Source organism: Anopheles gambiae, chromosome 2 (genome assembly GCF_943734735.2).
Source record: "Anopheles gambiae chromosome 2, idAnoGambNW_F1_1, whole genome shotgun sequence".
NCBI classification, from domain to species: domain Eukaryota; kingdom Metazoa; phylum Arthropoda; class Insecta; order Diptera; family Culicidae; genus Anopheles; species Anopheles gambiae.
The window spans coordinates 26,942,960-26,965,348 of record NC_064601.1 but is presented as its reverse complement, the minus strand read 5'-3'; the positions used below and the strand labels follow the sequence as shown (position 1 = coordinate 26,965,348).

General features: G+C 45.9%; 1 protein-coding gene across 5 annotated transcripts in view; it reads right to left on the bottom strand.

Moving 5' to 3' along the window:
• The window catches only part of LOC1273182 (serine proteinase stubble), a 99,420-nt gene extending 80,425 nt beyond the window's left edge, over positions 1-18,995 (bottom strand). For 2 of the 5 annotated variants that reach the window (XM_061647933.1, XM_061647937.1), the window contains exons 1-2: positions 18,875-18,995; positions 15,073-15,826 (exon numbers count right to left, since the gene is read on the bottom strand). The gene's annotated coding sequence lies outside the window, so the exon portion shown is untranslated. The other 3 variants (XM_061647936.1, XM_061647935.1, XM_061647934.1) reach the window with 3 other exon arrangements.
• Between the last annotated feature and the right edge of the window lie 3,394 nt (positions 18,996-22,389).

Sequence of the window (22,389 nt, the reverse complement as noted above, 5' to 3'; positions counted from 1 at the left end):
GTGCACCATTCCTTGCAGGCAGCAGCGACTGCATCTGGAAGGGACTTTTCGCGCAGCCCGTCATGGGCCTGGGCAATGGAATAACGTCCTCGGGAAACGTCAACGCAACCGCATATCTGTGCACGGGCGCGCGACAACACGTTGAAGATGGCCGCGTGTACGTGTCGTGTTCTTGAGGGCTGCCGCGTTGCACTCGCGCGTGTCTGATTGCGATGTGTGGTTGCGCTAATTATAGCGAGGCAAGCGGTTCAGTTCAGTGTTTTGCAGGAACCACAAAGCGAGGCGAGGGCAAAAGCACATACACTAACCAAGAATAAGGCATGGTACCGGGCATGGTGGGAGCGTCGTGCTCCTTGCGCGTGTGCATCTTGCCCGGTTACTTAAACGATGTGCGATTTCTACGAATATTTGCGACATTTGCCGGGAAAACGATCTCAGCTGGACGTGACCACGGCCACAGGCCAGCGAGGCGGCAAAATTAGCGACCATTCTTTGGCGGATGATGAACCAAGCCGGTACGAGAAGAAACTTTTTGTAGCACTGTGCGGACACTCTAACGAAGTGGCCACTTCTGTGAACTGTTAGACATTAGGCTCCAGAGCTAGTTTCAGCTCATCCGAGCTTTAAATGTAATGCTGCGAAGCATCATCAAAAGGTCGCATACAAACACTTTCTCATCTTGCAGTACGCACGCAGCTCGCATGTTACCATTTGATTAGCCTCAAATTTGCATGACCACTTCTTTGCACGAGATCTAACGAAAGAAACCGGAGTGCAGGAACGGTGGAATAAGCAAGTGAGTGAAGCTGCTTCGAACACACTCACACACACACACTCATACACAGAAAGATCCCCATTCAGTGCTTTCTCAGAAGGCAGGAAAGGGATTATTTTCACATTACGACCACGGCTCAACCGCGATTAAAAGCTCATTGTCGCGCGCAGTACGTAACGGGGAGCCAGAGGCGCATCTCGGCTCATTCGATACTTGTTGTGGCCCCGCGGAACCCTTGGACGGATTTGCGGGTCGGTGCGGCACTTCACAATCCGAATGAGAATAATTGAATAAAATTAGCATACACTATTCACAGGTTCACCTCCCCTGCCGAAAAAGGATGGGACGAATGGCCCGTGTTACTGTGGTTCCCGTGGGTTCTTGGTTGTAATCTCACGAAACCCACGGGGCTGGGAACCACGACCGCGACCGGCCGTAGGTAGGAAAGAACTGTTGTTTATTGGTTCGTTCTTACATAAGCCCCGTACCGATGGAATGTAAACTGCAGCTCCGCAAAAGTGATAAACTTCAGGCACATCTCTCCGGGAGTCAATTCCGAATGTGAATGGGTCCGGCCACTTCCCAGCCAATCGAACCGGTGCCGTTGGTTGTTGCCTGTGGGAATGGCAACGGAATTGAGTCGTTTGCGTTCGTAAGTATCGAATGGTTCGGGCAGTATACAAATTGATGTTCCACTGGTTGGTTGGGCCGCTGGCTTGTTATCGTGTTTGCTGCTGTCGTACCATTTTCAATTCGGTGACTACTAAGATAGATGTGCAAATGATTCTTAAACCGCTCACATGCACTCAGCAGCACACGGGGGGTGGCACACGGCGTCTTTAACTTTGCCCCTTTTGCTTTTTGACTTTTTCACGGTGGCACACTTACATACCATTAGTGTCGAGGACTCACAGAAGGAAGAGGTCAGTCTGTTTTAGTTTCGTCCAGAATCGTGCAATCCATTAGGCATATCGCGACGATGCTTACCTGTGGGAGAGAAAGAAAAAAGAGTTGAGCCAATGGAAACGGGCACAATTTGAGTATTAAGCTATAACTTATGAACGAAGATCGGTTCTGTCAACATAATCTTATTTCAATTATGTTTTCTTATCATTTAAGCTTTTCTATCTAGTTTTCCCCCTTTATTTTAAACGCTATGAATGATTTCGATATCAAACGTTACTTTTTTTTACATTTCATTTGCTGAATTCCCACATCAAACAAGTATGTTTATGTTTATGCTGCTCAGCGCTACATAAGCTTTCTAGCAAATCTTTTATTACCTCGATTAACTGTCTCGAGCAAACAAACTGCTCGGCTAATTAAACCGTCAAACTTGGTGCTGTTTACCACCACCATCATCATCACCACCACCACCACCGCAGCACTGTCATTGAGTCAAGTGATTGGTGAAAATGGGATTAGCATCGTCGGTTTCCTTCCTCCCTCCAGCCGCTCATTTTCCCCCGCCCAACGGCCCTTTCTTCGGGCCAAGCACCACTCGTTACATTATTAATCTCCTTTGCCTTGACTCGTTCGTTCGGGCAACTTATCGTTCCACACACGCTCCCGCACACGTCCTCTCTCCGCTGTCGAATCTGTCGAAACCGGTGAGTAGCTCCATTAATTCAGCATACCGGAAGATAAACACGGCCGAAAAACCAACAGCTCAACGAAAAGCTCCCGAAACACGCGCATGCGCCATCGCATGTCAGTTGTTTCATTGGTTTTGGCGTATTCTTATTTTTTTGCGTCTTGCGTTGCGATTACATTTCTGGTCCAGCTACACCCGGGTGATCTGATTTCGCTCAGACCCCATCATCATTCAAACTACAAACACACACACACGCACATATTGATAATAAACGATGGATTGTTTTGTGTTGCCTATTTCCTTTTCCCAAACCTCCAACAAACCTTGTTTTTCTTTTTCACCTCGATCGACCAGATCTCATTCTGCCCAACCGGGAATCAGTAGCTCCTGTTGGTGTTTGCAGCAACTGCTTCTGGCCCGCTCTCGACATTGATCGTGTCGATCAGGGTAGGCTGTTGGCATTGCACGCAAGATTCGTACGCTAAATTCACTCTCGAAACAAGGTCAACGATTTGCTGGCCAGACAAACCGAATAGCGTTCGTTTCCAACGCTGATGATTCTTTTTTTTCTAGCATTTGGAGGTGCGATTACACAATCGTTTACTGACCTTTTTGCAAACAGGTTTCCCTAGTTTGTACGGCCCAATGTTCGAAAATGATCTTCTGCTTCTGAAGGGCTGAACTCAGGTTTCAGGTGTGAGGTTACACGACGGTACTTTAATACATCAATCCAAATGATGTAATGATGATTGTTTGCAGTCGTATATAAAACACTTTCTTCTAACTTTCAACACAAAACCTTTGTCTTGATTGCGCTTATCTTCTGTGTGGGGGGAATATGACAGCTAAACAGGCTTAAAGAAGAGCCTCCCAGCATTAACTATAATATACTACCTAAAGACGTGAGAAGCGTCGGCTCGGATGTGCTACCCAAACACACCGTGAAGGAAGCGTACGTCAAGCGCTCTCATGCAGAAACTGCCCAGACCGGGGCAGCGAAGCGCAAAAGGTGGTATCGTAAATTTGGATACACATAACAAAAGCGGGATAATTCATTCTATCCACTTCTATAACTCACCGCGCGTGTAGCACGGTAACAAAACAAAACAAAAACTCCTAACACTTATGCTAAGATTCTGCGCATAAAATAACGACGATTAAAGCTGATGTTACAAATTTTTCACTGCATTATTCATACGCATAGCCCTGTTCGTCAGAGGGAAGAGCGATCCTCGTTGGTAGCGTGATGTTGCCCGGTTCGGTCCCGGATTGTAACCAGCTTCAGCAACGCAGCAGCCATCTTTCCTGTCAAGATGGGAAGCGGAAACATGAACCAAATTGCTGTCGGTGCCATGTTCGCGCGATCTAACGCAGAAATGAAACGTCCTCACCAACTGCTCTTAACGACCCCGCAACCGAAGGCAGTGTGTATGGCCTTGCCTACGCGAACATAAAATTCACCATTTTCAATGCTCCACACGGCGCTGTCATGTATTATGCTGCACCAGGACCCACCACGAGTCAGCAAAGGCAGCAGCAGGTTGTTTGTTGTAGGTGGGTAGTAAAAATAATATTAAGTCATACAACAGCATCATTGCCGGAGTCCATTACAAACCATTATTAAAGCTCACATGAAGCCGCTTCGGTACGTAGGTGAGAAGCGTAATCGTACATTCGATTGCCGTTAGCTGGTGCATGTTCTTCTACACCTTGCTAATGCCGCTGCTTCGCTTACCTTGGAATGTTTCTAGCTGGCGAATGTGATCGCGAGCGTGTCGTGCCACGAACTAAACACAGAAATTTCCTTTCTGATTGTATCGGCTTGCCGTAAACTAAACAAAAGCAAAACTCGGTGTGAGTGCATTCCTTCACTCCGAAATGGATCTTACTGACCCGGCCAAATGTGTATTTGAAGCAACACATTTGCCCTACTCTCTTTTACATTCCAACAGCCACAACAACAACGTGCCCAACAGAACGCTACCCATAGAACAAACCATTAAGCACGCGCTGGGTTGGTGAGCGAAACCGGAGATGGAAACGGAGTGTCCCTAGTTACCTCGTAGCAGGATTGTGCATTTACCCCGATGGTTGCACCATTGAACCAGAGACCTCCTTCTGGAACAGCGGCACACACACACACACACACTTTGCACCAGCGGTTGCATTGACCATCACCTCGTATCGCTCGTCCCGAAGCCTCGTCGTTGGATCGCAAGCGAAAGTAAAAGTTCATGCTCGCGCGCAGTTCTGCGACTGCGACGCACAAGCGACGAACCCTACGTTCAAATGGCGGTTACAGCAGCCACTTCACGTAACAGTGCGCGCACCCCATGCAGTGCGCAAAGTGGTTAAGAATGAATCGTTAAAACACGGCGATCGATCTGTTCGTTCGCGAAAAGGATTCCCCACTGTGCCGTCCGCGTGTGTAGGGCGGAGGCAAGGTGGGCCATACGCCGGTCGGCCCCAGGAAGTTTGGTGCGGGACAGGTACGAACGAAATGAGTTTTAAACGAGGTGCCTGCGTACCAGTTCGGTTTTATCGGTCAACTGGGCCGGTTTCGGTTGGCCAGTGCAGTCTTTCACCAGCACGCGCTATACTTCCGCGCAAGGTCTGCCAGGCTGACCGGTGGGCATAGCACGGGGAATGATTGGATTGTCCGCTGCTAGCCGACCGTACCCAGCAGGTCATTCGCTGTCGGTTCGTCATCGTCAAAGCGATTGGGTTTTGCTAGCCGCGGCAACTATCGGCGGGAATGGCAACTATCGAGACATTCTGAGCACCGTATAGGAGTAGTTCCCGATTTGCGGTCTCGCCTTTGGAACCAGTTTACGCGCAAGAACCCGTTAGATATTGGCGGGTTTGCGTTGTTGTTGTTATTCTACCTCTTTCGTCCGCATCAGCTAGTCAAACTCGAACCCATGGCCGGAATGTACCCGTGTAACCTGCACGCGCATAGATGCGTTCGTCTGCAAAAATGCCGCTTGCCGGACAATGAGCTGATGCGCAAGCGGGCGTAACGTAACCGATTGGATCTTTGTTTTTCTTGCTGGGTGTTGCACCGGTGTGCGAATTGTAGTACGATCGATCGAGCCGGGAGAGGTAGCCGGTTTTTGATGGGCACGGAAGTAGTCGAGGAATCCCTATCTTTGGATTGGGAGGAACCTTTGCGCTGTGTGCGGTACTTTGAACTGGTTGGACTTTGTAACGTATGTAGCTTATTGAATTAATGTTACCGTGTATTTATCACCTTCAGTCAAACATTTATAATATTCAGAACCAGCTTATAAGATGTCGCAAATTTATTTACATTAAAAAATTCATGCCATGATGCCATTAAAGCCGTCATACAAGGAATGTTTTGTCTGGAGTCTGAGCTCTGCTGTAATAGAAAAGACAAGCATCCAATAGCAATGACTCCATTGATCTTGCAAGTATGCGAGAATACGATCCATCAAGTTCAATTTTCGATCCTCAACCATACCTAACAACACTGTACCATACGGTGAGCCGGTACCCAAAACCATTTGCAGTCCACTTTTTACGATCCGATATCGCTAAACGGTCCACCTTATCGCATCCAAATGATCACGTGCCTTCCTACTCCCATTCAAATCAATTGAGCACGAATTCAATTCAAATACACCCAACTACTACTGGGGCAGCTTGAAGGCTGCCTGCATTCATCCGATCCAAGCCGCGCTTGCTTGTAATTCAGCAGCACTAAAAAGAAGGCCCTTTACATCCCTTACCATTGGACAAGGTAAGATTTGGTTGTTTTTTTTGTAGGGAGTAGGGGTGTGGAGAATGGTACCTCCGAACGAGAGTGAATTCCATCTGAATGGGATGTTGTCCGCTATTTCAATGCCCGATTTCCCGGAGAAAGGCTGCCCGCGCTCTTGCTCCCTAAACAATCCCAACTATGGCCCTCATAACTGTCAGTTTGGGTCTTTGGGCAGCCCATTCATGTAGGGCCGGCGGAAACGTGATAAATGAATTACGCCTAATAGAGGCGTTTTGTGTGCGGAATCCGTTGCATTCGTTCGGTCATTCCCTTCGCGTGACGCCGTGCCGCCCGAGTGCCGCGAGTTTCGGTTTGGAAAATAGACATCATTTTTCAGCAGGCTACCGATTGGGGTTGAAGGGTTTCCCCTCCGTTGTATGAAACGTGGGCACCACCGTTTTGCGCGCGGCACCTTTTAGCGATCGTCCGATCTGTTTTGATCGTGGTTAAATGATTAACCCTTATAGGAAGAGGAGGGGTGCACCTCAAATGCACTATCAAACATTCCACCGAAACAGGTCACTTTCTTTGATTGTCGTGGACTATTTTGTATAAGTGTTCCATGTGCAGTGTAGGTTGTTGGGATGTTATCGATGCTCGATGCAGTGCCATCTCGTTCGCTCTCTAAACCATCGTAGAAAAATCCACACTGCCGCTTTGCTCTGACGCAGTTTCACAGCTCAATAAGCGAATAAAGCAAGAAACTAATCGAATTACATGGCATTTCTGCTGCGCAGCAAACTCAACTCATTTCTTTGTCGGTTGCCTGCTCATTCACGCCATCGTTGAAAACGGTTGATTGAAAAGTGTAGAAAATTGAATGCGGTAAACCCACGGGCCGATCGCTTTATGGTTTATGTTTGACGAGTGCAATGGCTCGACCTGTCCATCGATAGGAAATTGTTGTAAAAGAATTAAAACAAAACTGTGCTTCAAGTCTTCTTCAATGATGGTCCCTTCTATCGATGAAACAGGTATGTCATATTCTTTACAAAAAAAAAACACCACGAAGGTAGGTAAAGCTTAGAAAAAGCAAACAACTGTTATCTCACATTCCCTCACACTGCTCCACTCCACCTTAACCGTAAGCACAATTTATCAAATGCATTAACCCGCAGACCGCTACCATTCTAACCGAGCCGGGCCTCACCAGTGACCCAATTCTCATCGCCCGGCATCGGGGAAAGAAAATTGACTTTTTACCATTTTCATCGGCCCAAACATAATCACCTAACATAGTCGGACGGACTCGGTGGGCTTTGGTAGGACACATTTTCCCCTTTTCCTACCAGTCCCCATTCCCCCAGAGTTAGGGCTTCTGAACGTTTGCTACTGCTTCTTTCATTACTTCAATCTCTTCGTAGTTTGACTCATCGGAAGAGTTTAATGAAATTCGATTAGACTTTTTTCCCTAATTTCACCTTTAGAAGTATTCTTCGACATTTTTTTTCTCGTTCGGAGAAACAACCAAATTGTTTCTTTTTTTTGTATATTTTCTCTCCGATCGTCACTACGGGAACGTGTCTTCCTTTCCATTTGCTACCGTTATTGGTGACTTGCTTTTCCGAGCGTGATCGATCGCCAGCCCGAAAATCACACGCCACCGGTGTGTACCGTTTTCTTTCCGAACAGTTGGAAACAGTCTCAAAAACACCCCATAGACACACACACACACACACACAAACACGCTTAATCAAAACCAAAACTCGATCAAACGAGACCACCGCAAGCGAGTGATGTGTGGACTTTAGGGCGACGACTCGGTGACCCGTCCGCGTGAAAACATTCCGGCACTATGTATCATAGTCCCCTTTCCAGTCAACTGACAGTCATTTCCTTCTCATTCTAGCGGTGCATTCTAAACTAGAACAGAATTAAAACAAACTCAGTCTGCCTGCCGGCGTCTTGCCTAGCGATCGATTCACACTCAGCTCGGTCTCGTTCTCGGTCGACCTGCGGCTGCGAGCCGGTGGGTAATAATCGTTCCCAGCTCTCACTTGGCAGCACTTTCCCGCCCCAATACCCAGAGCTACAAATTAAACGCTCGATCTAATGGTAATTAGCATATCCTCCCGTCGAGCGGGTGCGGTTGATGGACCACTTCATCGCTCACTCGTGGTGCCGCCAATCGATCGATCTCATCGCTGCTACCGGAAAGCAGATCGAAAATATCGTTCAGAATGCGTCCGAGACGGAGGGAGGGGGGTTTCGTTCTTATTAGCACGGAACCGCTGACCTTCTTCCAGCGTACGTTCTGTTCTGGAAGCGGAATGCAGAAGAAGAAACCACCACCCGCTTCTCGGATCTTACACACCGGACCAGGCGGGCACAGTACGGTTAATCATAAGGCATTGATACATGGAGCTAGCCGGGAGATATGATTTACTTTTCCACACGGTGCATTACGAATGAAACTAATCATAATATTTTTTTCCCACTTCGCGCGTATTACCAGGGATTCATTCTGTGCTACGGTAAGGTTCTGGGCTGGATAGGATAGAAGGGAAAAAGATTTCATCCAAAGCGAAACCCCATCACCGCTTCCTGTGCTAGCAAACTGCGGCACTGGCGAACCATTTATTGTGCGAAAGATGATATTGAACAAATTCATACAAATACGCTCGATGAAAATTCCCTTCCATCATTCGCATTTCTCATCTGTTTTCCATTTGAATGCAAAAAAGGGGAAAAATTTACTTTTTATTAAACCAATACACTAGCAACAGTCTACCGGTGTGCCGACCAGCCAGACAGAACCTGGTGCGTTCCTGTTCATCGATAATCATTGATATTGCAGCAGGAAGTAAATGGCCACAAAAAATTGAAGGGCATATGCAAAGCGAAATGGATAGATGGTTGGTGGTGGTGGTGGTGATAGTATGCTGCAAAAAGCAACAAACCGGACATCGTAAATTGATGCTTTCTGCTTTATCAATGTAAAACGGTAAAATGGTACATTGCGTAATTTTCTGCTCACCACGGATCAGGTCGGTGCGGTGTTTGTGGTTTCAGTTCTATGCCTTTTGCACCTGAAAATCGAGCTAAGTTGCTGATTGCGAACTGACCAGCCCGTCCTCCAAGATATCTACCTACTTTTTGTACTTCAGTGCTTTTTAGTAATATAGTTTTTAGTGATAATATGTGGTTTTGTGCCAAGGAAATAGGCCTACAGTACTCGAGAATAAATTCATTGCTCTTCTATTTTTACTACCATCGAACATAATCCATCACAATTGGCTCACCTTAACACCTAACCCATGTTGTTGTCCACCCTACCACATGTTGGTCTTGCCCCGAAGCATTTACAATCCCCTAGAAATGGTACACGGCTTGTAAGCGGCTCATCCGGAATGATTTTACGCGATCAATTCATCGATCTTCGTCCGGCCAGACCCCGATCCGGACAGTTGCCGGAGGATAATTAATGATTAATTTTTTAATCGTCAGCACAATCCCCTCTTTGCCTCCCCCCCCCCCCCCCTATTCTAGGCTACAATAGAGCTACTATTAATGCAACGGAAACGACGGTAAGCCCAAAAGTCTAGAACTGAGCTCGAAGTCTATAATGAAGCACACCGTAAAACCGCACGGCGTTGTTCTGATGAAACCGCACTCTTACCCGTTATGCTTCGGCAGAGTCGCGTTTGAAGGGTTGGCGTTTGCAGTCCCCATTTTCCATCACCCTTTTAACGACCGGATATTGATCGAACTGCTTCGGGCGTACCGATCGATGGGCACTCAGTGTTCTGGCTGCAGAAGCTCACGAGCGTCGTTAAATGCGTTAAAGATCGTGCCGCGTGCAGCTGTACTTTAAACAAGAACCATTTAATCTATTTTGGAGCATCGGAATCATTGCGTTGATTAAACAATAGGGGAACGTGGATGAAGGAAAAGATGATGCACTAATATCATATTTTAATATTATATTAGTTTGAAAGGCATTTTTTACTAAATAATGATAAATTCAGTCCAAACATGTTAAATTAACTTATTGATAAATTTAAATAAAACCTTACTGACCAAATTTTAACTTTATTAGCAAAATTTATGATGGGAAAACTGAATAATCAATGTAATCTGTCGCTCCTTTGAGCAATGATTAACCACACCACCGGCACGATTTCCACACTTGACGCTATTTTACCCGGTGACCACTCAGCAATTGCTCGTGTTCACCCTGCCCAAAAGCGTGACGTGAACCGTTCTCCCACGTTCGAAGGCAAATGAGAAATGGGAAAACGTAACACACGAATCGAAACCGCCACGCTCAACCGATGAGCTGGCATCGGGAACTTCCCCAAAACGAAACCGAAAGTGACACCAATTCGCTAACGGTGCGTGTGTGTGTGCGGTACGCGATCGATGATGCATAATAAATGTGCGAATCGAACCGGGCACGACAACAAAAGGGGTGCAAACTTAGCGACGATTAAGCAATACGTGCGTCTCCACTATTACTTAACGCTTGCTGACTCACAAACACATTAGCAAGTTGAGCATTAAAATTACATCGTTTCTTGCTATGGGCATCTTACGTTTCAATGGATTTGTTTTGTTTGCTTATTTCGTTAAGGTCGAGTCGTTTATTGTGAATAAAATTAGCTCTTTCATCTACAAAAATGCATTTTCTGCACCAAACTGTGCGGTCTGGCAGAGCGAAAAGTGGCTCAACTTGTCACACCACCTATTTACTCTCTGAGTGGCAAATAACCATATCAAAAGTGCACCGGCTGCTGCACCATCGCGCTTTCCATTGCCATCGATCAGCTGCAAACTCCATCCAATCGTGCGCAATTCATCTGTCTTCAGTTGATCGAAGCTTAAAGGTGATCAGTTTATTTGCTCGCCTCAAAACGGGGCCGTACGTACACAAACAGCCGGGTGCAAAACGACCAAAAGCGTTCACCGCTTGGGTGTGGGGCGTTTTGTCCCTTTTCCTTTACAGAAATGCAGCATCACGGTGCAGTCAGAATGATAATGGTAATGAACAATCGTCAGCACGGTTGCACGTGTACTAGAAAGCCCCGTAACATACCGCGCTCGTGACTGACAGGGAAAGAATGTGTGCCACAGTGAGAGAGCGGGTAAGGGAATCAGAGAGAAGAATAGAGTTAAAGTGACCGAGTCAATGATACCGACGATAAAGGAGATGAATGGGGGCTGCAGAAGAATATGCACATATTTATCCCGGCACAACCATTTAAGGTCAGCAGGCAGGCAGCGGTGGGTGAAGTTATGCATCGGTGGTCGCAACGACGCGCGACGCCAAGGTCTTAGATTCCGAACTGTGCTGCCGGCAAAAGGCCAACAGTGGATCACTTGCATAATGCACCATCAACCAGCATCATCAACGCCAAAGCGTCACCTTGCGTCAGTACTTCCGAGGCACCCCGGCACACTCACAGGCAGAGAAAATAGCGCAAGAAAAGAACGAACGGTCCACCGGGATGGACGAGTTGGAAGAGAGCAACACCAAGTAGGAAAGAAATCTACAACACTCTAAAACCGGCAAACAGCAAACAGCGATAGCAAACCCCACGGCGGTCTCGGGCAACGGTGGCTCCAAAAGCGATTTTAGCAAAACCGGCCACCAAAGACCAAGGGGTTGGCCCGCTAGCACCGTTTTTAGCGTTTTTAGCCCTGTATCAGGCTGCTTTTCTCCGCCAAGTCTTGTGTTGTCTTGTGTTTTCCCGTTCTTAAATCACACACACACACACACGTGCACACACATATGCCCAGCCCAGCCCCATTTCCAGTGGAAACCCTGCGGCGGGCAGTAGGAAAGAAGTTGTCACCATTGCCACCGCCACCACTGTCAACTGATACCACGAGCTAGACCCGCTAGGCAAACGAAAGACAAAACGCAAGATTCGCACGACACCGCAAGCGACGAACCCTCGGCATCAACGACCGCCTGCCTGGCTGTTTGGCTACAGTGTATCCGTGTGCGCTTTCTTTCACTCTCTTTGTCTAACCGTCTATCTGATCGTACAATCGGCAGCAGCAGCAGCAGCACACGCCGGATGCAACACTGTCCCCGTTGCAGCCATTGTTTCTGCGGCCGGGCCCGGCAGCCAGATAGACTGATATTTTAATTTGAAATAAATTGTTTGATACCACACCGTTGTCCATGCGCGTGCGCACGCGAACACCAGCAAAGGGCGGCAAATGGCAAATGTGGAAATTGAAAGATCAAAGGTAGTTCGGCAGTGGCAATTGGATAGATCGTTGGAGGGCACATTTGCACACCTGCCCAGAGCGCCGCAACAAAACGATCCACTCTGCAAGCGTTTAATGCTGTGGTGGCTGAAATAAGCTGAGCCAAAGCAACTAGCAAGGCGTCTTGTTCATGAATAAAATGAGTCATTGTACTTTGAGTCGGTTCGAACAGCTACGCTACCATATGAAGGGGAAAAGAACCGTACATGTAGAGGAATTAAATAAACCCCCTACATCACCATATTCAAAGCCATAGTCTGTACCAGACAGCACTGGAAAGAAGTACACAAAAAATGGTTATCGCTTTGCGTGACATGTTCTTCGCGGAGACATGCAGAGTTAAAATCTAAACCCGCACACCAACCTAACTGTAGAGTAATTTTGTATAATTGTTATAGCCACCCCTGTGTTGAGGATAGAAATTTCAATTTGCTTTTCGAGAGGGCAAAAAAGGACCATAGGGAAAAGCAAAATATATCCCGCAGATATGTTGCTCCTCTTCCCAACAATCAACGGAAGGCTCCCTCTAGCTGGGTGGTATTTGCCCATGACTAACTAAAAATTACAAAACAAACAGCCCCAGTAGTCCTCCAGGAGAGAGAGAGACAGAGAAAGAGCTTCCACCTGTTTGTTGGCCGTTGATGCCTTTGTGTCACTGTTTTGCACAGAAACGCTTTGTAGCGATTCCATAGCCCCGTAGAGCCTCCCCCGAAGGCACGTGGGATCTCAAAGAAAGATGCCGTATGTAAACAATAGGGTGCTTCTTCTCTTCGCTTTCCCCACGTTTTTAAGACGTCCCTTTGCTGCACTACTCCACCGTGGCAAGAAGAAACGTGCATAAATTTATGTAATAGCGCAATTGCATAAACGCCACGACGAATGCGAGTGTGTGATTCGCCACCTAAACCGTTCCGGCTCGATGCTGCTGCAGCAAACGGCAGCTCCTGTTCCCGGCCGCCCGAAGGTTGCATTCTCGCCTCACCCCGCACTGGGCAAATCGGGCTTCTTTTTGCTGAAGAAGCGGGGAACGCTTTTGTCACTTGCCTGGACTAGCTAGCCCCTTCCCATATCTGGTTGATTCCGTTTACGGCGCTCCTCGCACTCGCAGCACTGCCCTGCGTTTTGTTTTCCACCTGCCCTGATTTAGCGCACGCTTTTCCGCTTACTGCTGGGGGAGGAGGGGATAAATATAAATAGAAAGCTTTCAGCACGCCGGCCACCGATCGATGTGGTGACTTCAGCTCGGAAAATAACTCTTCCCCTTGCCTTGGGGTTGAACTAACTCGAGGAACGTTTTGTCATTGTGCAGGTGTAGCAATTTTCTCGTTATAACTAAATGCGCTGAGAACCCCCGTGTGTTTGCTGCAGCCGAAAGAAATTGATGTACTTTCACGGTGGAAAATTATCCACCAGCCTGCACCCTTGGAGCTTGGTATGCTTTTTTCTCCGTCCTATTCCTCTCGCATAGAAAGGAATTTAAAAGCTCTGTCCAGCTAATTTTATGACACGTTAGCCGTCCTTTCTTAGCTACCAGTAAGAGTACCGGTTTCTGATGCATACTGACAGAATAGTAGAATGCGTTATACATTATCACAACGTTATGGTATTGAATTTTTAGCACATATGAACCACGCACACAGCGCACACAGTAGCACTTATGACTCCTGTTCCAGTTTATAAGCTTACTACAAATGATTAAACTTTTCTACAACCTTTCCGTAAGTTCTGCGCCTTGTCTCATTGCAAAGTAATCGTGGTGACAAAATAGAAACCGTTACCACCGGGTTAATTTATCCACTGTAAATACGCACACCTCGTTTAACCGGTCGATCAAGGCGCGATCGAGCGATGAGCAAATTGGACCTCGCGAAGTATTTCCGTTCGACCCCGATCCGTCAACACTCTAAGATCGATTTGGTGTGACGCTCCAGACCGATGTGGCCATTAAAAAGAGCCCAACGAATCACACAATCTTAACTACGGCAAAAGCACAGCGACCCCAGGTGGCATTGACATTGGCTGGAGAGTTACATAAAAATCACAGCCCACACTGTTCGGCCACAATGCCACAATGGGTACGATGAACTTCAATAAAACGAAAGTAAAATCATCGCGATCGATAAAACAAGAAACCGAATCAAAATACGCTCGCACAAACTTTCATTAAGACTTTTACGATCCTTCCCCCATGCGTCCTCGCGACCTTCCCTTCGCCTCACGCTGGCCTTGAGCGGGGACCAAGAAGAACCATTCAGCCAACGATGGCCGGGTCGGGTGTCACTCAGCGCGCTTCCAGCTGCAGCTAACCATTAAGCCCACACTGAACCGGATGAATTGTGTGGCGCGTACCTTGTGGCGAGTGCGGCCTCCCTCCGGCGCCCATACGGCGCCACACTCGAATCCGAACGCTCATCCGCGCATTTGATTCGATTCCAAGGAAAACAGAAACCATCCCCATAAACGATTAGAACTGTAGCCCGGGCGAGCCCGGGGAGCATTACGCGAGCCCATGCGAGTGGTAATAAAGATTTAGTACATTGTTCTTTCTCCTCCCTCTGGGGCCCGCGGACTTAGCACCGTCCGTGATTGTTCTACAAAATCTGCGCGGGAGCAACGTGATACAGCAATAAAAATAGCTAACGAAACTAAAAACACACGGAAACCCGCGCTCTGCCCGCTCTACACGTCGAGAAATATTACCTCTAATTAGTTGGCTGCTTGCGTATCTTCGTGACTGGCCGTTCTCGGTTGCGGTTTGTTCAACTCGATCAATCGATCGCAACCGGGCAAGTTTGAACGTCGACGATGTAAGCCGATGATGTTGGATGGTCAGAAACGACGCGCGTTCAATCTGTTGCGCAGGTGGTGCACTTTTTTCTGTTATCTTTTTGTATCAGTAAGTTTGTTTGTATTGTTGTTACAATGCTTTTAGTTCAATATTAAATTGCGTTGATATTTTTATTTATTTTATATATATTGAAATATTTCTCTCCTTTTCCACTTGTTTGCTTCTTTCTCTTCTAAGCACAATGCACTTTTCGTTCAATGCACAATTCACGCTTTACGCCTCTCAAGAAACACACGAACTTACTACATATGCACACTACCGTATACAGATGCACTCCACCGAAATGGTTCAACCTCAACCTGCCAGCTCTAATTCTTTCCTTGCTTCACGATTCACTTAAAATTTTCCACCATTTCATGCGGCCAGCTTACTTTCTGCACTTAATTCTTTCTTTCCTTCAATGCTTCTACGCTACATGCGAAATATGCCCTTAAATCGATCGGGAAGGAAATACTTTCACGCTACCAGCGCTTGCTTGTAGTTCGTGCCGGTGTAGTACTGGCAGGTGTTTGACGATGCAAAAAAGCACTCACACAAAAGAAACACAACACACACACGCACACTTACACTTGGATACACCGGTAAATCGGACGAAACGAATCCGACCTGCAACGAGAATTTTGCAAACGAGCGGTGTAATGAAGCGGGTAAGGTAAAATGAGGTAAGTCGAAGGCGAAAGAACGGACCGCGGTCCGATCTGTGGCGCTGCCAGATCGCTTAAACGCACGATGAACGCGAAATGAGAACCGAATCTAATTGACAACTTGTTAAAAAGCGATTTATCAAGCATCTTGTTATGATGGGCTCTCGTGATGCTCATCTGCTTCTATTACAGTTTTTTTTACTGATGCTGCTGCTGCTGCTTTGCCTACGAACGACACCTTCCCGTGCTTCCCGGAACGGTTGCACGCTGGAGCTTTTTTGCATTGACGCGCGAATGAGAGGGGGAAAAAGCAAACCAAAGGTACAACCGCGCAGCCCTTGCCCGGTCAGTGGGTGCGCGGTAGGCCAATGGCCACGGGTTCGGACGAACCTTTGCCGCGAAGCTAATGGGATCGAATTTCCTCAACCCAGCTTATCCAGAGGAACGGAAATGAACACCATGGCGAACCGGCGCAACCGTCTGAGCACGTGTGGTAAGAAAAGCTTCAAGCGGGGCACCAACAGGGGCACCCAGCAGACTGGTTGTGAGATCGTGCCACTTGTGTGTGTGTATGGAGATCTTTTTCTTCCCATTCTCCACCACCCCAAAACCCCTGGTTTTGTTGTAGTTCCTCTTCACCATGGCTCAATTGTGGTTAAACTATGTGACCGAAAAATCTAAACCACACGAGAGCGAAGAGTTGGATTCGTGCTGAGCGGAAGTTAACGCTCAAACACCTCTACCAAGTGCCCTGGCGAGTCTGGAAGAAAGAGGGGATCGAATAGATCAGAATCGGGTCACCGTTGGCGCGGAAAATGCCGTTTGCTGCCAGCGACAATTGATGCGGCTGATGGGATTTCATTAATGCTGTTAGATAACGAGCTCCAGCGTGCGGGAAACCTTTTTCGTGGCGCTAAACAATTGAGAGCAGTTGGTGTGTTTTGTTTTTGCTCCTCTCTATTCCGTTTGTTTTTCTGGTTGTAAATTTTCGGCTGCTTTTCACAGCACTGGTGCGCACCGTGCAGTGTTGCAGTTTGCATAAAAAGCGGCTAATACAGGTGCGTGATGTCGTTAATTCTTGACAATGCTTCCATGGGGCGACTTTTTTGCTTCATTAAGCATTTTAATTTCTTAAATTGATTGCATTTCATAAAACCCCAGTATAAAAAACAGTGTCAATTTCAGACCTGCTTTAGTTGGTATGCTCAAACAAGATACGAGCATAAAAAGGTATCATAAAAAATAGCAAAATATTTGCTTTAACTCTAAATCCCATCAATCGTATCAAATCAACAGGCAATTTTATTTTGCGATTTGCAACCATCACTTTTACTGCAAACGTCCACGAGTGCAATATACTTGCGCCGTGAAATGATTTATTTTACAAGCTGCCGTATTCCAATCAGTCTAATCATTCACCGGCTGCCCGTTGATTGATTCATCCACCAAATGCGGCACTCTCCTCCACCTGGGACGGAAATTCAATTCCTCCCCTTTCGCGCTGGACCTCGATGACCGGCACTTGCATAGCATGTCAAATTTATTGACAAGATCTTCACGATCGTCTCGAAACCTTGCAATCCAGAGGGCCTAACAAGCAGCAGCCGCAGCAACAACACTGGTAGCAACTGGTTAACAATTTGCAGCAGAATTGAGCAATTTACGATGCATCGAAGCGGACATCTCGGTCCGGATCTGGTTAAACTGGAGCCTTTGCTCCCTTTTGTGAAACTGAAAGCACAGTTCCTGTTTCACATTTTGCATCCTGTTCGCTGGTTGCAGTCCAGCCCGAGCTGGCCCTCAATGCAGTGTATGCAGCAGCAGCAGCCGCACCAATCATCCGTTTTTGATCGCTTCTGACCCGAACGAAACAATTCGTCACAGATGCCTGTCCCTTTCGACAAACATGGTGGCATGAGTTTGCTGATCGTAAGCTCTTAATGTGCAAACCAGCTTCCCACTTTCTGATTGTTTCCTTCCCGTCAACAAGGACGGTGAGTTTTTGCGTTGGGAAGCTGTTGGTCTGCCTGTTTGGTGAACGAGACGTGCATCGGGGATAGAATGTACAGATTATCGCATGCTTTCGCTTTTGGGGGGCAAATTATCGTCCTTTGCCCTTTTGCTCTATCGCTCGTTCAAGTGCCGAGAACGGACCACCAAAGCACCAAGGTAACAAAAAGGCAAAAGTGATTACGAATTATTTCTAGGTTATTATAAAGATATTAGGCAAATTTACGTTTTTTTTTCAACCCCTGCTTGAGCCTCTTTTAACTGAGCGTGAAAAGCATTTAGTCATTAAGGTTCTATGGAAGAATTGAAAGATTCTTCCACACAATCAAATAGAGTTTTTTCATCGAATTTTGTTACCGAACTTATTATTTTTTCCTCCTACAACACACACGCACGTTGAAGCATAGAAACGCGAATACAATCACTCCTCAACTCAGAACTACACCATTCGTTTTACACATTCAGCGCAAAGGCGTTGCGTTTCGATTCGAATCAATCAACCACAATTGTATTCCACCAAACATAAACATTCCCACCGCAGTGCGAAACGATGCTCGACTGTTGCTGTTTTCAAGAACACATGAGGCAAAGGATTACGTTTTACGTTCTCTGTTGTTCTACTCTGTTGTCTCTCTATCTCCCCGTGTACCATTCAACCAACAAAACCAATCAATGCGAGGCCCGTTTGCCTTTCCTGCACTCACTCTTGTCAGCGTTTGCTTTGGCGATGGTGCGAGCGTGCGAGTTTAATTTCTGCTCACACACCAAACGTAGAAAACCGCTACACAACGCACGGGAAAATAAAGTTTTGCTGCGCGTACCCGGGAAAGCTTTTCTGTTTTTCTTCGTACGCGCTGTGTGTACTTGATGTACGAAGCGTAGGAAAGGAAAATCTTCCAACGAGAAGAAAATCTTGCACGATCGCACTGGTATGACTGGACCAGGTACACACTAATGCTGCTGCTAGCGGTGGCTCGACAGTACACAGTTCTTTTCTCACCTTTCGCACAGCGTACACACTGCACAAACACCGCAACACGCAACGCGCACTCGTTTCGACGCCCGAGGAAAACCGTTTCGGCTTGGCAAGTGCGTCCGTACCGGTCCGTAGTCAGCAAATAACTGACTGTGATTCCGAGCTGGCTGGAGCGCGTTATCGTGGAGAGCCCGAGTGAAGCAGTTTCGGCCGGGCCAGGGCTCGTCAGACGCGTTCAGATGAAAGTGTAGTTTTAGTAAGTTGGTATTGAAATAAAATAATTTCTTATTGGCCAACATGAAATACAAGGATGTGTATTTCAAAAGCTATTTAAATGACCATATGTAATATATGTTTATAGCAACACATTTTTTTTAATAACAAACATCATATTTTGCTACAGTATCTTACATTAAAATAAATATAATAACATATTTTTCTGCACCGTAGAAATTATCATAAAATACAACCTGTTAAAAAAGATTCGCCTTGCGATAACGAGGTACGAGATTGAAAATAATAATTTTAGAAACATGCATTATTAAGTTACTTATAAAACTTATCTAAACTTAATAAGAAACCTCGCTATGATTACATTTGGTGCTCTTGCAACAACTCTTTACTTGATGTTAATATTAAAACTGCAACCGAAAGTGGCGTTGCCTGCCCCTGGACTAGACACCGGTAGCCCCTCCATGAGTGGTAAACGTACGCATGCGGAACCGGCCGCTTGAAGCCTCACGAGAGACCTTCTCCAGAGAGCCCGCCCAGACGATGCAGCGAAGGGCGTCCCAACGATCGGATGCACATATCCGCCTGAACAGCAGCAGCAGCCGAATGTCTTCAGAGCGTAGAGAAAAGAGAGAAAGAAAGTGAGTGTCGATCGTTGCTGGAGCATCCCCCAGGCACTCACCTGGGCCGGGAGCTCATTCGGAGGAGTCAAACCTGTTTCACGATTCCGTTGGTGATTCGTTTTGATTTCGATGTAAGACCTAAACCTCCTGGCAGGTGCGGTATGGAAATGTTTGAAAACTTAGTACGATCACACCCGGTCTAAGCGTTCTCTTCGTTCCTTGCTTATGTTAGATATTTTGCCCATTGAAAACACGGCCCCGAAACTGGGCAAAAGGTACAGGAAGTTAATACTTAGCTCTCAATACTTTTAATCCCAATCTAACATCTTTGTTTGGTCGTTTTAGCAAGCTCATGGAAACCAAGTTTTGGTGATACTGTGTGATTGAAAGGTTTAAAGAGTTTTTTTTTCATCATGCGTCTTAATTATTTGCATGATGAATAACGAACAATTATGTTGAGCTATATAAGAGCTATTAAGAACCCTTTAATATTTGAAAATAATCAATCAATAGTTTATTGACCATTTTTGTTTATTATTGCACAGGCAATAAACTCCAGATAAATTGAAGCAAAATACAACTTTTCATGAAGGGTGAACTTTCACTCAATTTTAATATAGAGTTTGAACCATTTCCATAAAGCAATTAAAAAACTGCTTACATTTTTAATTCCAATAAAAAAACAAGTCATGCATCACATCCAAAAGGTTTTGCTGTGATATGCAACCTTTCCAAACTCTTCATTTTAGAAAATATCAATTTTTAAAATGCTTATGAATTTTCATAAAGGGCCCTTCTCTAATTCGCTACTCTTAACTAAAACAGAAAAGTCCTCCTCTCGTTCAGATTCAACCGAAATCGAAAGAAATCACATCAATAAAAGGGCCTTTCAATCGGGCTGCACACCGTCCGCAGGGTGAAATCCATCCATGGGTATTGGAAAACTGCAACAATTAAAGTAATTATCGTCCATTAACATAGCGAGCAGCTGGGCAGGGGAAAAGTTTCCTCCAGTGATTCCATTTCATGTTTCATTTGTTGACAAATTTATTGCCCACCAATTCAACCATACACACCACCACCGTCATGCACCGCCAGACGGCAATAATAATGAGCGGTTTAATCTGCTGGTAAAAGCGCGTACCAAAATACGGCACCCTCTCTATTGTTAGGCTGCATTGCGTTTTCCCTATCATAAGCAATCCGCTGCGTTTAACGTTAGCTAAAATAAGGTCAAAAGATCACTGCTGTGAGAGAACCGTACTTCTTTCACTTTCAAAGACAAAACAAACAAAAGGGAAGAGTTTGGCAACGCAACGATTGCATGTGACAATTCGCTGATTGGTGTCGGCCCCCCACAAAGGTGTAATGCCATTCTTAAACGAGGATTTGTTTGTGTGTGTGTTTGAGTGCTTTTGAACAATTTTAATTAACGCACCCATATCATACATTGAAGCGGTCACGAATTTACCTGCTTTCTGAAGAAGAAACAAAATAAAAAAAAAAAACTTGCACATGGAGAAATTCCCGTCCAATGACAAGACTCATTAAAATCATTAAAGACATTCGAAGCGAAAAATGGTACGAAACGAAACCAAGACGTGCAGGTACGTACAGCAGGATTATTTTAATTCCTTTCATAAAAAGTTCCATACTTAATTTAACACGCTGCCTCAATGCGGGGCAATCTTTTGAGCGTTTTTATTTTTCATTAAAAATGTATTGCACCCAACTATACGTGCAGTTTTCACGATGCAGTTTTCACGATATTGTTGTGCATTGGTAAATCAAATAATTGAGGCAAGAAAAAATACATTTATGCTGCAGTTGTTTGTTTATCAACGCTGTTGTGTATTTTTTAAATTTTTTGCTTTAACTTTACCACTCTCCATTTAGCCATAATGTGATGCACCGATAGTTCCCACCCTTGTGCACTTACTGCTTTACATCTGCTTATTATTAATGGTGCAATTTTAATGACATTTCGCTCGTAAAGTTTTTCATTACCCACTAAAAACGGTACACTCGTTCATTATCGATTTATGGAGCCCACACTGCAGGTGAAGAAAGAGAGGTAACATAAAAAAGAAGACTTTCCCTTTCTCAGGAACTGCACTTTTTGCTGTGCTGTGTGTCAGCAAGCTTTTCACCAAACCTAATAAGTTTCCTCCCTTTCCAAACAAACCAAATGCATCGAAGCTGTTGTCGCCTGGTTTTTATTTGCCCCTCCTCTTAATAGGTTGACTGGGAGGCCTCCGCCTCCTCCTCCATCCAACTAGCGCGAGAGGTAATTTTAATTTTGAAAGCAAAAACCGTCCCTTACCGGCTTCCGAAAAGATTTCGTTCATTTCCATCGTTTAGCAAACCTTGGGGCTGTCGAGATTGTTGCGATAAATAGTAAAGAAGCTCACCCCTTGCATCCATCCACACAAGAGCGTTCCGCGGCTAAACAATACACCGATACGCTTTGCCGAGCAATTAAGACATTTTTCTTCTTGCCAGTGTGTGTGTGTGTTTGGGTGTATGTGTGAATGTGGGGAGAGGGGCTGATTATTGGAAATGCAAGAAAAGTTTAATCATCCACACGAATGAAAAACCGATCGCTGAAAATAGCGCTGTATGGTTCACTAGAGCAGCAATGAATAACTAGCGAAATGAGAAACTCGTTGATCGTTTTCATCACGT